Raw genomic sequence first — 17,055 nt, 5'->3', positions numbered from 1 at the left:
CAAATCTGTCCAATACTTTTTTAATGTAACCTTGCTGAGATAGTTTAAGTTCTCTCTTTTTCCTATCTCAAAAAATAGTCATTCCAAGAATTTTCTTCGCTACCCCTAAATTTTTCATGGAAAAATCATTAGCTAAGTGAGTTTTAAGCTCACAAACAATCTTCATGCTTGTGCCGGCTACTAGCATATCATCCACATAAAGAAGAAGTATAACAAATTCGCCATTCGGTAGCTTTTTAAAATAGATACAAGGATCAAACTCACAACAAATAAACTTGTGATCGATCATAAACTTATCAAATTTGAGATACCACTATCATGGGGCTTGCTTAAGCCCATACAAACTTTGTTTCAATCTGCAATAGAGATGTTCTTGACTCTTTTTAATAAATCCTTCAAGCTGATGCATAAAAAATTCCTCATTAAGGTCGCTATGGAGAAATGTCCTCTTCACATCTAGCTTTTCAAGCTCAAGATCCCAGGCTGCAACTAATCCCAATACTGCTCAGATGGTGGTCATTTTGGCTATTGGCAAGAAAATTTCTTTAAATTTGAGGTCTTGCTGCTGAGTGTATCCCTTGAAAACTAGTCTTTCTTGAAATCTTTTCCGACCACCAGCTTCATCTTTCAATTTATACACCCACTTATTTCATAATTCCTTTCTGTCAAGCGGAAGTGGCACCAAATCCCATGTCTGATTTTGCAATAGTGTGTCCATTTCTTCGCACATTGCAGCATGCTAGTTATCACAATCTGCAATTTTACAAGCTTCTTTACATGTTGCAAGATCTGTTTGATCATAGATTAACAAAGTAGGGTCAGCTTATTCACAAAATAAAAAGTCATAGTCAAAGAACTTTACAGGAGGTCGCCTCTATCTGGTATATTTTCACAATTGACTCTCTATTGGAGTAGTGGAATCATTCACTTTATTTGTGCTCTCTTTATGCAAATCAATGTTGCTTACATTTAATGTTTGATGCCCATGGTGGATTTTACTATCTACATGGCAATCAATGACATGTGGATTCTTGTCCAGGCTATGTGAAGGCAGGTCGCAGGAGTAGGAAGTCGTGGAAGCATCCTCCATGGCCAATGTGTGTTGTTGGTGCTGGCAGGAGAGACCACGTGAATGGTCTTTTACGAGACCACCACTAACGGTAGGTAAGACTTGTAGTGGCGGTGAACCCGTAGGAGTCTGTGAGGTGGTGAGCTCATGAGTGTGGAGTGGAGGCTTTTGCGGTGTGAGATGGCAGTGCCATGAGATAATCCATGACACTGTGCAAACCATGACAAAACTGTGCTGAAAATGCCTTCGTCAACAGTCTTCCTGCAAGCTCATGTTGGTTGTGATATGTTATCTGATCCCCCTGTTCCATGGTGTGCTATTTAAAATGGCAGTGAGAAGTCATGATAAATGGTTTCTTCTTCATCATTCTCATGCTGAGAATTATCTTCAACCATGGTAGATGACATAGGGGCTCCCACTGGATGAGAGATCTGAGGTAGAGTACTAGCAGATGTAGAATAATTTTGAAACAGAGATAGAGGAACATACTCTTTATTGGGTTTATTTGAACCTTGCAGGGCAAGGAAGGAAGTCTCATGAAAAATGACATCCCTGCTGGAAACAATTTTTCTATGAATAAAGATCCCACAACCTGAAACCAAATTTCTCTTCACCATACCCAACGAAAAATGCACTTCTGTGACTTGGGATCCAGTTTGGTTCATTTTTCCTTGGGTATATGCGAGAAGGCTTCACATCCAAACACATCAAGATGCGAGTATGAAATCCTCTTCCCTTGTCATTCCTCTTTCAAAATACCAAAGTCTAATTTAGATGAGGGACTTTGTTTGATCAAATATACTGCTGTGTTAGAAGCCTCTGCCCAAAATTCCTTTCCTAGACCTGCATTTGATAACATACATCTTGCCTTTTCAAGGATTGTCCTATTCATCCTCTCGGCTACACCATTTTCTTGAGGAGTGAAAGGAACAACCTTAATTCTTCTAATCCCCTTATCAATACAAAAGTCATCAAATTCATGTGAACAAACTTCGGATTTCATAGAGAGCATATAAATCCATACTTTCCTTGTACAATCCTCAAGAAAGGTGACAAAATAGTTAGCTCCTCCAATGGAGGTTATCTCGGTACGCCCAAAAACATCTGAGTATACAAGCTCCAATGGTGTTGTCTTCATATCACACCCACCTTTCAAAAAACTGACTCGCTTTGTTTTCCATAAAAACAGGTTCACAAAAGGCCAAGTCGACAAGTTTGAGGCCTGGAAGGTGATTTATTGTGTGCATAACATCGATCCCTTTCTTGCTAATATGCCCAAGCCTTTGATGCCAAAGATCTGCTTTGCTGTCCTCAATCAGCATTGCAGCTCCCACTTCACCATGAGTCTTAAATATATATAGACTACCCAATTTATTGCCATTTGCAGTCACTGCGATACCATGAGTTACCTTCCAAGTATCTGGAAGAAAATTTACATTAAGACCTTGATCAAAGAGCTTTCCAATGGATATCAAATTTTGCTTCAATTGTGGGACATGCCAAACATCTTTGAGCAGTCATGTTTTACCACCTTCTAATGGTAGCAACACATCACCCTTTCCTGTAATTTCACAATCTTTGTTATCTCCTAAGAAAACATTTCCAAAATGACCTTCTTTGTAGTTAATGAACGCTTTAAGACATAAGGTAGCATGATGGGAGGCACCAGAATCAAGTACCCATGAATCCGAGGTAGGGTCGGTTGTTGAAAGGATTAGAACACTATCATCTTTGTCGTAGACTGTATTTTCTTCACTCTCCTGCACCTTCTCTTGTGCCCTATTGTAGTTTCTACAATCCTTCTTTACATGACCAGCTTTGCCACAAAACCAACAATCACCATTTCTGTTTCTAGAATTTGATCTCCTTGCTGATTTCAAACATCTATGATAATTATTTCTTCCTCTATTATGGCTCCTACCTCGATTTTCAGTGCTTACCACCATTAAGGCTTCACCAGATGAAGGTTCTTCATTCTTTCTTCTCGAATCCTCGCTGAGAAGAGTAGGTGATACATCATTAAAAACTAACTTATTTTTACCAAATTTTGATGTGCTAATTGTTGTTACAACGTCATCCCAGCTACTTGGCAAAGAGCATAATAAAAGAACAACCTTGCTGTCATCGTCTTGTGTCATCCCCGCTGAAGTTGCTTGACTAATCAATGTATTAAATTCATTGATGTTATTTCCCATAGCGCAACCTTCCTTCATCTTAAGCTTGTACAATCGCTTCATGATAAATAGTTTATTGGCAACCCACACCATTTCATACATGGCTGTGAGTGTATCCCATACATCTTTCGTTGTTGCTTCACCCGTGACATTGAAGATGACATTGTTGGACAACGAGAGAAAAATTGTCACTCTTGCCTTCTTATCTAATTTTTCCCATTCTTCATCAACCATCATAGTTGGCTTCTTTGCTTTCCCTTCAAGCGCAAGTGAAAGGTATTTCTTTATTAGCAAGGACTCCATCTGCACCTTCCATAACCCGAAGTTCTGACCGGAAAAGTTCTTTATCTTTGATTCTTCCATATTCTGGAATTTCAACCACTTAAATCTTAACAGCAATCTAACCTCGCTCTGATACCTAATGTTAGGATTTAGCAACAAATTAGAAGAGCAGAAATAGAATAACAAATTCAGAGATAAAGACAAATGAGACACACAATATATCATGGTTCGGCAGATTGCCTACATCCACACTTAAGCAGGGCTATCAATGTATTAATAACCAATTTGGTTTGTACATACACAGCTACAAGCAGATTTAGAATACCTCTCACAAAATTATATTCAAACAACTCTTAAAGAGCTTTACAAACAAAAGATGAAGAGCCAAGAGTTTTGGTGGCAAAATGGAAGGAGTTAGTTGGACTTCACTTCCAACATGATCCCCAGTGAATGGACCAGACTTGGGGAATTCCCATTATTTGAACAGGATAAAAATTCTTTTGTTGAGTGCCTTGTATTCCATTATGACCCCTTGAGCTATGAATTCAGAATTAAATTGAAAATAAAAGTTGTCTAGTGAAGAAATAAACATGAGCCCTCCATTCTTATAGCGAAGCCAAAAACTTCAAACAAGCTTTGACAGGCAAAAACAAACCATATTAATTAACTTACACATGTCAAATGAAATTTAAAATATTTGGAATATATTGGGAAATCCATGAAGGCTCCACCATATAAATTCATGATGATTCTAACTCATTGAAGGACACATCTCGAATAAATTATGAACAGTTTGTGAAAATGAGCATATGTAGACCTTGATTTGACAATATTCCCTAGGGCCCAAAAAGAAGTGTTGCCAACAACAAGAGAAATGAAACCATTCATTGCAATTGAGAAGGGTAGTTAATGATTTAACCAAACATGTTAGGAAATAAACACTTAGGCCATATCATGTTGCATAATCACTACAAGATCTGTATCCGCTCTTGCATCTTCCTTAATAAAATTTCTCCATTGTCTAATAGACATCCTTTATTTGCCAACCCATCCACCAACTTTTTTTCTTCCATGAAACAATGATTAATTTGATATTGGTCAAGATAATGGAGGAAACTCCAAGCTTCCTGCAATATGTATTCGATTTTCTAGTTTAGAGCTTGGAACTTATTGAATGCAAATATAATGTTCATAGAGTCTCCTTCTAGGATTAGGTTTTTGATATTAAGCTTACTTTCTATTCTAAGATCAAACACGTGTTCTCTATATTCTACCATATTATTAGTTCAATCTAGATTTCTTGTTTCCCATGCTTCCAGAATGACACCTACATGATCTCTAATTTAGTTTAATTTAATTTGTAGTGTCTAATATTTGAGGGTTTTCATTTAATTTATTTTCTATTAACCTTCTTCCTTACATTATTAATGAGGCTTCCCTTAAATGGTAGCTTTACACATTTCCATTCCTTAAGAACATTATCCTTTCAAGATGTGAAACAAGAGTCTAACCTTTTAATTCACATGAATCAGATCATTTATGTATAATTATATAACCTTTAACCACTTCTAAAATTTAATTCTCAATATTATAAGGAACAACCTCAACCTTATTCCTTTCATTTCTGAAAATTTTCTCGTTCCTTTCCCACCAAATATTCTAGATCAAAATAGTATGAGCAACCTCCCAAAGGACTACAAAAAATGATTCTTTGTACAATTTGGATCGAGATTCAAAGAACATTAAAAATTGGAGTGAAGGGGCTAGACCAACTCAATTTATTGAGTAGCCACAACCAACATTCATATGTAAAAGCATGTTTGAGAAGAAGATGATCCTTTGTTTCTTCATCCTTGTCACACAAAACACAATTGAACACTAGAGTAATATAATGCCATCATATTGCATTTTTAAAAGGTGTGGTTAAATAATATATGGTTAGTTTTTCCATTACTAAAGAAATTATTTGGATAAATGATGCTAAAAATATAAAATGAGCATACAAAACATGTGTAGAAAAATCTTATGGTTTCAAACATGCACTTCACATTGTTCAAGAATAGGATTTTTAAACAATTGTGAAAATCCCTTTGAAAAGAAAAAATGTCATGCTACAATAGCTTATTAGCATACAAAATGGTACTTTTACATAATTCAAAAAAACCATTTGAAAATAATAATAAATAAATTCTTTTTTATAGCCCCTCTATTTCTCAAACTACTTACCCTCTCCATACTTCCTATCTACAACAACAAGCTGGAAAACATATTTAGGTAGCTATATATACCTATCTTTTGTAGAGTTGGTGAAATTCCCACAAAATAGATCAAATATGCATGTCAAAAATGAAAATGTGAGTTTGGGCACCCATAAATTGAACCAAATTATGCCTCTATAATGCTAAAAATAAACCCTCAGGTCCTCTATAATAGGAATTTAAAAACATTTCAAAACTATTAATAAAAATAATATTGCTAGGTCCTCTAAGATTTTGCATCTTTTTCATATTGCTCCATAAAATTGGACAGAAATAGTAAAGGGACACAATAAAATCCTATTTAAAGAGCATGTAGGGAGGGATCATGGCTACTCGTTTTCTCATGCATATGTCTACAACATGGTATGAGTTGCCCCTTTGGTGGGAAAATGAAACTATTGTCAAAGACAAAATATATAAAATGCAAATAACAAAATGACAATTTGGGTCCACTTTTTTATGTTTTATGTTTTTTTTTAAAAATTGGCATATGAACTCATGAGTTGTGATGTTGCTATAATGGAAAGAGGAGAGACTTGTCTCTTTAGTTGGCTATATAATCTATCATCATTATGTCACCATATATGGTATGTGATCTTGTATATGACATGATTTTTTATGATGCATCAACATGCCATTTTATTGGGAGAATTATCCTAGATAGATTTTTTCCATTTGGTAAATATCATCTATAATATTCTAGTTATTTCTTTCTATAAATTTTGATTCCCTATTTTTATTTGGACAAAACTTTAACATGATTGAAGTTATCTAGTTTCTAATCTCTTGTTAAAAAAATTCACATGGTTTTGTTATTCCTTTAAAAATGCTAGTTATCATTTAGAACAATTTAATATTGACTAAAAATTATAATTGTTTCATTTTCAATTACTAATAAACTAGAACCACTTTGGAAGACTTTTAAATGATTATGTGTTTTTTATTTTTGAAGAAAATTTTATTTTATAAAAAAAAATTGGTAATAGAACTTACTGAAAAGATTAAAATGAGCAGAGAAAACAAAAACAAAAATAGAATAAATAAATAACAAGAGACAACACACGATTTATAGTAGTTTGGAAATTTTCCTACATCCACTCTCAAGCAAGGAATTATCATATATTAGCCATATCCAATTACATACAGTACATAGATTGCACACATTTTTATACATTCATACAAAAGTATAAATTGAAGAGTTGTGGGAGCCAAAGGTCATGTGACCATTGGGATTCACATCCCAACAATCTCCCTTGTGAAGACCAACTGACATAGCCTTGCACTATGACATCCCTGCTTCCATTTCAAAACTCATATTACAACTAGCTTGCAAGACTTTAACTTTGCGAACTCTTGTTCACATACACTGTGGATACACCTTCTCCAAATCAAATTTGACTCCTCAAAATATAACAGCTGAACATCTTAGCTTACAACTTTCTCATACACAAATGCACCCATATATTCATAATAAAAACCACCACTATCTACAGATGTAAAATACCCTCTATCAATGTCTCCTTGTCTCGTGCTCCCCCGTAAAGAATCACCATTACCGGAGTCTAATAACCAAACATAAGACTCAGGCTCATTGAAGAATGAAATGATGGTATGATTTCCATCAATTAACCCTCACTAGATGACACTACCATAGGTGGCACACAAATTCCTGCCACATTCACAGGATTCAAAGCTACGGTGGCCACAAATCCAGTGTCAAGACTTGCCATCACATGATGACCAAGTCTATCTGCTATTAAATGATGAAAAATAATTCCCTCCTTGAACTAGTCATACTACGCCAACTGCAAGCGTGTTACAATCATAGCTTTATGCACCATCACAACCAAACCAATCCAAGTCAAATCGACACGCTCCTGCCTAACCTTTGTGCCACCACATCCGCAATGCTTTTGTAATTCCACCTCTGCATTCTCACCACCATCACACACAGAGGGTGTTCCACAGGGTTCGATGCTCCATGCAGCCCTGAAGAATGTACGAAGTGACCAAAAATACCGCCAAGATTGGCATACATTCCAAGGCCGGAAAGAGTCGAGGCACCCAGCCCATCATGCCTAGATAAACCTACAGAGGGTGTTATCCTCTATCCTTCCACATTCCTAGCAAATGTAGACTTCTCACCTTCTTGTTTATAAAAAAAATGTAAAAATACTTGCAGGACAATCGTAAGCAACTTGAGTCATAACCTCTTTTTCTTCCAAACTTATTTCTCCCCTCAGAAATTCCCCTCTTCCCAATTTCGCAAGCCTGAGGCACCGTAGTTCCTCCAACCAAGAGAAATCAACATTCATTCAAGTCTCTTTGGACATCTCCTCACACTTCTTCTTAGCACGCTTGTGGGTACCAAGCTTCTTCTTGGCAACCTTGAGAGCCCTCTTGTCCTTCTCCATCTTCAGCAACTCTATTATTCTCTTCTCGTATGGGGTGAAACCTGCTACTTCCTGGATCAATTTTCTCACAAAATATGTCCTCTTGCTTCGCTTCCCTTTGTTGGTGGAGGGTTGGGGTGTGAACTCTCGCCTGGTTGCAACATGTTCTCTGTTTGTTCCCATGAACAAGCCACTCTTTTCCTACAGAGGCACCATTTCTGCTCTGCAAACAATACAACCAAGAGTGACATTTGAAAAGGATTGATTCTTGATCTCTCCCAGCTCTTTGATGGGAATTCAAATATCCACAATCTCTACCATGTCTAAGATATTCAAGGGGGTATCGATTTCTGTTCATATCCTCTTATGGGCTTGTTCATCAATGCCCATGGCTCGATTTCCCCTTAGCAGGCTCTGTAAGCTCTTCAACTACCATGACTGTTTGTCTCCAATAAGGGTCCCACTAATCATTTCCTGACCAACATAGTGGCCATCCAACTTCATTGTTTTGGTCACTCTGCATTTATTCAACCGTGATGATGCTTTACGCAACCATCCTTTGGACACCTCACCGGGCTCTAGCGCCATTCTCATTACCAAAATATTTCTCACACCTACGGTATGGAATGGCCTCTTCGGAGCAACTTGACACAACACCACACCATCTACAAAGCCCTTTGAAGCCTCAATTACTTTCAGGCTCCGTTGCTCTACTCCCTCACTCAAATCTACATCCTCCTCCTCACCTCAAGAGGCAAAATTAATAGCAGATTTACTTTGGAGCTCCGATGGCATACACTCCTCTTCTTTAGCCGAATTTTCCCCATTTTTCCAGCTATCCCACCAATGTACGTGATTTTTTGTTTTAATTTTTTCTTGCACAATCTTACCCTCCACCAAGTCTAAATTTCCAAGAAATTCTTCGATGACTGAATCAGTGTCTTTATCTTTGAGTAGAGAAAATGGAAACAAAAATAGAATAAATAAATAACAAGAGACAACACATGATTTATAGTGGTTCGCCAATTTGCCTACGTCCATTCTCAAGAAGGGAATTTTCATATATTATCTGTATCTGATTACATACAATACATAGACTGCACACATATTTATACATTCATACAAAGGTATAAATCGAAGAGTTGAGGGAGCCAAAAGGTCATGTGACCGTTGGACTTCACATTCCAACACTTACAAGTGCTAAGAATTTTGGCAAGTAGCAAAATAAAGATTAATCTTTTAAAATGATATTAATTTTACTTAATAAGTATTTTTCTCTCTATTTGTTATCAATTTTTCATTTTTTATAAAATCATCTACATAATAATATGTCTTTAGTCTATACACATATCATATTACTCAAATAATTTGATACACAAATAATTAGAAAACCTCATTTCACATTGTCCATTTTGTCGTTAAGCTCTATTCTTTAATAGAATCCATCTCATTTATCTATTTTATGAGCTCAAAATAATTTGTTTATATGTTTTTATCATTTGTGGATGTTAAATTCTTTCTTTCTTCTATTAAAATGTTTAGTCAAAACTCTAATGTTCTCTCCTTAACAATTTAATGCATTAAGGAAAGGGAGCTATAAAAATCTATCTTTGACTATAATTTGATGTTGGCTAAATTTATCTAAGGCATATCATCTCAACATAATAAGTTCACTTAGAAAAAAAAATCATTTTAATGTAGTAGAAAATTTAAATTTTTGAATGAAAACTGATAGCGTTTTATGGTGTTATAAGTTTTGCCCTTTAATTAAATTGTAGTTTCTACTCTAAGAGGATAGTCAAGTTTTCATTTGGATATCAATACTTAGCTTTAATAAAGGTGTGTGTATAATTTTGTATCAATAATAATAATTTATTACAGAATGAATAATATTCTTAAATATAATTATTAATATTATATTTCTAATTGAATGAATTTGGTTTCAATATTTATTTACAGAGAATCAATTTAACAATCTTTTATTGAATATTTTAATGATATTTGAACATTCTTAATATGTTTTGGTATTATTTATTCCTCTTATTATGTATTTATATTAAATATACTTATATGTTCATTACAGATATATTTATTTTAGAAAAACAAGAAACTAATAATGCTTTTAACTAAATAAACTTTAAGGAATGATGACAAATGGCTGGTTCAAAACGCCCAATATTAACATTGTGATCTCCATTTTATTCATGGGCACTGCTGCACTCATCTTAGAGTAACTGTAAACCGAATATTTGCAAAACGAATCGTAATACTTTTTGTGTCAGAATATTTCCAAAGCGAATCGCAGTGCTTGTGGTGCCTGAATAATTGCAAACCGAATCGCAGTGAATAAAAGACTTTTGAGTTGGTCCACTAGTCCAGCTCAACACGCATAATTTTTAATTATATTTCATTTTAATGTAGTAGAAAATCTAAATTTTTGAATGAAAATTGATTGAGTTTTATGGGGCCTTCAACTATCTAGTTTTAATAAAACATGTGTATAATTTGGTATAATTTGATATAATTTATAATAATTTATTACAATATGAATAATATTTTTTAATTTTATTATTAATATTATATTTTTAATTGAATGAATTCGGTTTCAATATTTATTTACAAAGAATCAATCTAATAATCTTTTATTCACTATTTAAATGATATTGTGATGGCATTTGAACATTCATCATTCTAAATATTATGAATTGTATGAGTATGTTTTGGTATTAGTTATTCTTCTTATAATGTAATTATATTAAATATACTTATATGTTCATTACACATATATTTATTTTAGACATGATTGAATTACATATACAATCAACATATCATTTCATATTAAATAATTATATTTTAATTATATCAATATAAGATATTTTATTAATAAAATAAAGGTTACATAAAATATCATTCTATTTGTATTAATTATTTTAAAATTGAAAAATACAATAAAAATAAAATAACGATACAAGATACTCTAATTTTTTTTGATTAAATAGTTAAAATAATATTTATATAAAATATTATATATTTACTTGAAATAGTTTGAAAATAATACTATGACTTAAATTGTTTATTTATTTGAAATCTTATCTTCTGCAACAATGAAAGAGCCATAGAGTTCATAATGCATTGTAAGCTATAATTCTTTAAATGTTTATTTGTAGATTATATGCTTATTTTGGTCCACCATAATATAAATATACTATAATTGTGATGTATGAGGTGATTTCACACTGAGTGTTCTTTTACCTCCTGTAAACTTTAAGAAGTGATGGGAAATAGCTGTTTGCCATTTCAAAACTCCCAATATTGAAGTTGTGGTCTGCATTTTATTCATGGGCGCTGCTCAAGTCATCTCACACTTATAATTCGCAATGCTTGTGGTGCCTCGATATTCGCAATGCTTCTGGTGCCTTCATATTCTCAAATCGAATCGCAGTGAATAAGAGCAAATCACCCCTTTTGAGCTGGTCCACCAGTCCAATCAGCTCAACACGCACAATTTGTGTTTCATCCATGATTCAGAACAGTTTTTCATGATATAGCGCTCATACATGACAAAGGTGTGGCGTTCTCTAAGGATGTCTCTTGTACGTATACGTAAACAACCCCATTATATTATAAGCCTCTTGCTAGTCACTCCATATCACTAACTTACAAAATACAGAGGAATCGATTTCTCACAGTAGTTTTGCTTTATTTTGCAATATCGGCTTTCTGAATGGAGGAAGCGGTTGACCTAGGGTACAGCCGCGCAGATTTCTGTTCTAAAGAAACGATGATCCACAAATTTGAGGAGTGGACGGGTGTGCATATATGAAGATGAAAAGAGAAAAATCATCAGGACTTTGTGGGATTGCCTTAGTTGCTAGCCATCCCACAAAGCATTGATTCCATGAACTTTCTTCAAACTATGATCCCCATTATAAATAAAATGGGTCATCAGATAACCACAAACGTTGTACATAAGTAAATCAATTTGATATATGACATGTGATGCATTTATTTTGCCCTAGAATTCTCTTTTATATGATATGTGTCATACCAACAACAGTATGAAAATGGTTTTACGAATTGGATGTGATAATAGCTTAATCAATAATAAAACCAATCCAATTTTTTTTTAAATGACTTTCATTACTTGTCCCTCTCTAAATTAGAAACATGGCAGATTACTTGTTATAACATCAAAACATTCTTTCCCTTAAGATAATTTATATCATATTTTATTTCTAACTTTCATTGGCAAGCATTCTGTCGTGGTGTTTTATTTTGATGCCAATGTCATCATTATCTTGATCTCTTTCAATTGAGTTTCAATCAGACATAAGAACATCTATAAAGTTCACATGATTATCAAATTTTATATTGGTATGACTTTTTATTTATATGAATGATATTTATCTTGAATATGGATGACTGTAAAATCTTGTTATTAGAGGCTTTTGTAGTATCTTGGTTTATTTAATATGAAAATTCTATAGTCTATAAATGCTATTTTGAGCTAATCATGAAGTCTGCAAAAGTGAGTCGAAATATATTCAATTTCTTTTCTGTATTATTTAACAAGAAGGCAGAAAGAAGAAATGTAACTAAAAGTGCCTCAAGGATTAACCAGGATTACATTTACTGACTCTTTAGTTAGATACAATATATTGATGGGATATATTTTATCTAACAGTTTAAAACAATGGACAAATTACCTATCTTTAGACAATTCTCTTTTTATAAAAGAATATAAGGAAATAGTTTACAAGTTATCTCATAAAGAGATAATGTGTGTTGCAACATTCTGGAATATGCATGCAATGATTTGCTAGGTTCATCCAGTGAAATGTATTATGTTGTATGAACTCCCATTTATATCTGTAAACTATCAGAAATTGAGCTATGCTATTTTGCAACCCTCCAGTTTTACTTCTAAACAAATGAAGATAGTTTTAAAATATTGATGGTAATAACATAAATAAACAATGATTAAATAAGAATAAAAAATTAGTGAGAAAATTATCCAAAGACTTTAATATTCTCAAACCGAAATAGAATTTCTTCAAATAATAAACATTTACTTTCAAGACTGCAATTGTATTCGGAGTGGAAAATGGACTTTTGTATCAGAGTACTCGAATAAATAAATTTTGATACGAAATTTTAGAGGTAACTTGCTATGCCTTCTGATAGCCGTTGATTCGCTCGATTGGGTGTATAGAACTAGTACTGTGAATAGGCTTAAAGGTTCACCTCTCGTCCTTCGTAGCTGTTGATTTTGTTTAAAACAAATACTTCAGATCAGTTTAAGAGTATTTGAATTCTTTGTGATATGTGTTTGAAAATGAGAGAGTTTATAGCGTAGGAGAAAAGAAACTTAGGGCATAATGTTGTTGCCACCACTAGCCATAGTTTCATCTTTAAAAGAACGACTCAGATCTCATTCCACAAGAATTCAAAGTCAATTAGGGTAATATAATTTTAGTGTTGGAAACATGGGTTAAAATTGTGCTGTTGCTATGCTAATACTAAGTTCTCAAGAATTCAAAGTCAATTAGGGTAATATAATTTTAGTGTTGGAAACATGGGTTAAAATTGTGCTGTTGCTATGCTAATACTAAGTTCTGATGTTTTAGCTTCAAGAGAATTCACGAGGTTTTGCAGTCAATGGATTAAATATTACGGCCAAGACTTTAATGTGAAGCATCGATAATGATGTACATGGTCACATGAATGACAAATTAGCATCATGGGCATCTACAATATCCCACTCTGGTAAGATAAGCACTCCAGCTTGTGCTACCATATCTCTTCCCTGCTCAGGGGTGATGGTTTTGAATTCTTCCATCATCTCTTGTTTTATTTCTTCTTCCACTGAGGCTGGATCTTTATTGGGCTGCTCAGCCTTTCTTGTCTCACATCTAGCATTATATCTATCTATATGTTGTTTCCAAATGAATTGCATAAATGCCTCCGATGTGACAAAATTGTCATCAGCTAGAAAGGCACTACTTGCCTTTTTTAATCTCAGGATCCCATTTCTGGCCTTTAAGTTCAGTGGAGGTGATATCCATTTCAGCATCAATGGGTTCTTTTGGCATCTCTTCCTCCACTTCATCATAGGTGTATGCAATTTCCCCTAAACTACCCAACTGCAAGAGTTGTTCAGCTGCTGCTTGTTCATCTCCTATATGGATAGGGGATTGGGATGGGGAATACAAAGGTGTATCTGATTGCACTTCCTTCCCCACCCTTTGCTTCTTTGGGCTATCTTGGATGTCAATGAAATCTTGTATCTTCCTCTTTCCTTTGGATGTAGAGGGCTCCCCTATTGTAGGCACCAGCACACTGTAACCTGATTTCTTATGCAGTGTGTAATCACCAGGAGGAATTGCTTTGCTAGAAGCTGACCTGCTTAGGACCATTCTGGCCTTTTCAGGGTTTCTCTTAATCACAACTTCCCTCTTCTCCTTCAGTGTTTGCATCACATCCTTAAAGCAAACAATCAAAAACTTTATTTTCTCTTCTAGTGGGAAGAAGCTAGACAATGGGTCATAGCTAGTATCAAACTGATGCACAAAATCCAAGGCTTTCTTATAAGCCACCCACTTTTCTTTCCTTAGCTCCTGCTCATCTAGATCAAACTCATTTCTGATGAGGTCTTCAGGAAATTGGAATTGATGAGGCCTACCTCTGCATGCTACCTTCTTCCTAAACACACCATTGAAGAAGTCCTCTGGATCAGCACACCTGGACACTGCAGTGGATAAATGATAAGGTTTGAGGAAATCTTCAAAGCAGTTCCAGCCTCCCTTTGTTATTACAAATTGGTGGGCTATGGTAGCTGTAGGGAGAATAGTCCCTTTACCTCTGCCTGTCAACTCTGCTTCTTGTAGGCCACCAATTTGCCTAAGGATCTCCGCTATTCCCACTTTGAGAGGGACCTGGTAAGGTAACAAAAATGGAGTGCCCCTGAAACCGAAAACTCTAAAAACTGTGGAGACTAGATATAAATAAATGTCACCCCAGTTATGAACAATTTTTATATTCTCTGTGAATTATTTTGGCCTTATGAATTCCAGAAGAACCTTGGGGACTCTTGGGTTATCAGAGCAGAGGAGAGTCCTTATTTTGGATGCAAAATATTTATCAAACTTCAAAAAACTAGCATCCTCTTTGTCCCATGACAACACAGTACTCCATAATTGTACTGGCATTTTTTCTCCTTCCTTCTCCTTAACCAGGTCTAGTCCACTGGCAAAATAATCACCACCTTTGAAGAGAAAAAGGTGCATTAGGAGTGAATACCATCCGAAAGGTCTGTCCACCTTTCCATTCTTTATTCCTATCAACCCTCCATGGATAGCATTGGCAATGAAAGAGGCATAATCAAATGTGATAGCAAGAGAAGGATTCAAAATCTAGGCAATCATTAGCAAGTAATGATTCGGCATATTTGCTTCAGTATCTTCTCCTAGAACTTGACAAAGTGCCCAATACATTCCTTTAGCCCTCAGTGTAAACATACTTAATGAGAAGGGCTCTTGTGTGTTGGGTCCTACAACTGTTAACCCTCCTATTTTCACAAAAAGTTCTTTGAGAGGCCCATTCCTGAGATGACTTCTCTGTGCACCATAAATTTGAGCTAATGATGTGAAATTTATAGGTTCTAGGAAGTTTGTGAACTCATTAAGCCCGAATGCCGTCCTAAACTCTTCAGCATTAATTTCAACAAGGGTTTTCCCATTTACATCTCGGATGCATCTTGTGACTTGATCATAATTTAACGCCATTTGGGTTAGCAGGTCTATATCCATGAATACCCCCGGGACTACTAATTTCCCAACATCTAATTCCTAGATACTGTTTTGAGGGGCAAGAGAATTTCTCATTCCGAATCCAACTTTACACAACCCCAACCCAGACAGTCCAACCTGTGGATCTTTCAACCAATTACCTTTATCATATAATCCTTCTCTTATCTTTAAGTGGGGAGCCCTAGGAACTAACTCTTTAGCCTTTGATGCCTGATTGGTTGACAACGTCAATTGTTCTAAAAAATCATCACATACACTTCTTTCTAAATAGTTAACCTTGCCAGAGAATTCCCTTTTAGGAGCCATTTTGTAAATGCAAGAAATAAATGTCACTCTTAAACAACTCTGCAAAGAATTAACTATCTATTTTAGAACACTGCACAAGAATTGCTACACAAAAATACAAGAGAACCTGTTCTTTGCTTGAAGGAATTTGCTCTGCAACTGAATGGACTCGCTTTGTATATCAAGAAAATAACTCTGTGTCTGCTCTTCTGCAAAATCCTTTAAAAGATATCTTTACCTAGTTGTTAGGAAATCAAATATTTGTACTCAGGGCCTTAACTATAACATTGATTCCGCATGCTTCAGCCGTCCCTTCGAAATTGAATTCATACAAGAATTCATATTTTTCGCTCCAACGGGTCACAATATTCCTGCAAGTGCTTCATTTTGTTCTTTCGCAACTTCGCGAGGCATAACTATTGGGCAGCTTAGTCCTGCGAAATAATGCCAACCGTTCGATCAAAAGAAACTTGATCGAGCGTTAGATCAACTGACAACTTTGGCTTTTCTCTGGGTCCCACTTTTCTATTGGCTGCGTGATACCACGTGGCGTCCAACCATTGGCCTTAAAATTCCCTTCGCATTCCACTTGATACCAGCCACCTGTCTTTCTTTCATACCGCCAGTTCTACCTTGGCGGGCCCACACTTTCTTTCTTAGACCACGTGTCATCATGACACGTGGACGGCTCGCGTTCACTCTCGCTATTTTGCAGGGTATAAAGGACGAGCATCTTACCCTTGCAAAATAGCGTGGGCTGTCGGATCATCTCTGAAGTTGATCGGC

General features: G+C 35.1%; 1 pseudogene; it reads right to left on the bottom strand.

Moving 5' to 3' along the window:
* Positions 1 to 7,579: 7,579 nt before the first annotated feature.
* Positions 7,580 to 17,055, bottom strand: part of LOC131870094 (ATPase family AAA domain-containing protein At1g05910-like) — a 30,907-nt pseudogene continuing 21,431 nt past the window's right edge.

Source organism: Cryptomeria japonica, unplaced genomic scaffold, assembly GCF_030272615.1.
Source record: "Cryptomeria japonica unplaced genomic scaffold, Sugi_1.0 HiC_scaffold_287, whole genome shotgun sequence".
NCBI lineage: Eukaryota > Viridiplantae > Streptophyta > Pinopsida > Cupressales > Cupressaceae > Cryptomeria > Cryptomeria japonica.
Note: the sequence above shows the minus strand (reverse complement) of the source record. Positions and strands in the feature narration are given on the sequence as shown.